Source organism: Gossypium hirsutum, chromosome D11, assembly GCF_007990345.1.
Source record: "Gossypium hirsutum isolate 1008001.06 chromosome D11, Gossypium_hirsutum_v2.1, whole genome shotgun sequence".
In the NCBI taxonomy this organism is placed as follows: domain Eukaryota; kingdom Viridiplantae; phylum Streptophyta; class Magnoliopsida; order Malvales; family Malvaceae; genus Gossypium; species Gossypium hirsutum.
Window position 1 is genome coordinate 10975389 of NC_053447.1, and position 1772 is coordinate 10977160.

General features: G+C 34.1%; 1 long non-coding RNA gene across 1 annotated transcript; it reads right to left on the reverse strand.

Annotated features, from left to right (window-relative positions):
• Positions 1–447: 447 nt before the first annotated feature.
• On the reverse strand, positions 448–1561 carry LOC107912343 (uncharacterized). The gene is made up of 2 exons (XR_001688132.2): positions 1061–1561; positions 448–782 (listed from the first exon to the last, which is right to left on the reverse strand). It is a non-coding gene; the product is annotated as an uncharacterized lncRNA (long non-coding RNA).
• Positions 1562–1772: the final 211 nt, after the last annotated feature.

Genomic DNA, 1772 nt, shown 5'->3' on the forward strand with positions numbered 1-1772 from the left:
CGATAAAAAAAATTGGTTGAATTTTTAAGGCTAGTCATTGTATTTATTGATTTGTGCGGATCTAACCTCTCAAACTTTTTGATTTGCTAATTTTTAATCCCTCCATTGATTTTTTCTATTACCTCTGCTAAATAATTAGGTATAATAAAGAATTTAGTCCCTCAAACTTTACAAATTTTTTCAATTTAGCCTTTACTCTCTTTTTTTACTTATAAAAACTATACAAAATTATAAAGTAATTAAAAAATTTATAAAATTTCCCAAACTTTCAATAAATCATTGGTCCAATTACCCAAATGAAAAACTAATTTTATAAATAATAAACTTTGAAAAAACCCATTTCTTTCAATTCTTTCCACTTTCTTTTTCCCTATTCTCTCAACTCTCGTTGCTTCCTCTAGTAATTGAAAGTAACAAACAAAATCTTCACTCGAAACCCAAAAAGAATAAAAGAAAGAAATCTTTCATGTCCCTTTCTTACATGGTTTCCTTTGATTTTTCTTTTGGAAATCCACAACATTATTTGTTTTATTTTTGTAATAGGGCCCAATCGACCCAGGCCCAAACAATTAAAAACAGTCCAGTTACAAGCCCAACGGCCTTACAGGCCCAAAACTAAACCAAACCCCAAAACTAAAAAAAGAAAAAACCCTAGTGACAACAGGGGAGCGCCGCAACTTCCTCCACCTTCCACACCTCCAGCGAGTGCCCAGTCGCCGCAAGACTCGGAGATGGCCCTCTCCACGCGCGCCGTTTCTTCACGATTATCTGCAAAAACGGACCTAAGGAGTCCGAGGAAAACAAAATAGCAAAGAATAACAGATGTACTTATTTTCTTTTTACTTTCAGGCCTACAAGAGACCACTTTTTATATGTAAAAGAGGAGGGATCTTTGGATAGAGAGAATCAACAATAATAAAGCAGCGAAAACTCGTTTTTTTAAGAGGTGATTTCTTTTTTTTGTCGACAGTGACTATCGTTCTACATATGTTTTTCATTTTCTTTCACTTTTCATTTTGTTTCATTTAAAATAACAAAGAAAAAGAAAAAGAAAACTTACCTGAGTTGGGAACCGGTGCCGGAATTCGGACCGTCCGAATCGCCTGAGAGGCGGCGCGAGGACGCTAGGGTCCTAAACCCTAGCAGAGCAACAGAGAAACTTTTGTTATTTTAATTTATTTTTCTTTCATTCGGTTTCAAGTGATTTTGAAGGGTAAAAATCTGTTTTAAATAACAGAGTAAAACGACGCCGTTTTAGTCAGGGGCAACCTGCGCGGTGACCCGACCCGGAGGGGAGGATCCGCGCGTACTGACGTCAGAAGGGAAATTTGCGAAAACGGTCCCTCCCTTTTGCAACGCTTTTCAATTAAATCCTTCTTCCTTATTTTAGAAATTGGGCCGCACATTTGATTTTTATTTCAATTTGGCCCGTGCCACTGCACAGTGTTTTGAGAGGATGGATTAATTTCCACTTGGGTCCTCATTCTGTTGTGCGCACTTTAATTGGGTCCATTCGCGTATTTTCTAATTTTAAATTCGGCCCTCAAAATTCTTTTATTTTCAATTTAATCCTTCATTTGACATTTTTAGTTTTTTTTTAATATTGTTAATATTATTATTGCATTCTTACTATTATATTATTTATTATTTTTTGTCATCATTATTATTTCCATTATTTTTATACATTTACACATATCTTTTATATATATACTTTTTTAATTACATGTGCATTTTCCATATATGTATATATCCTATTATTATTTTATTTTCAT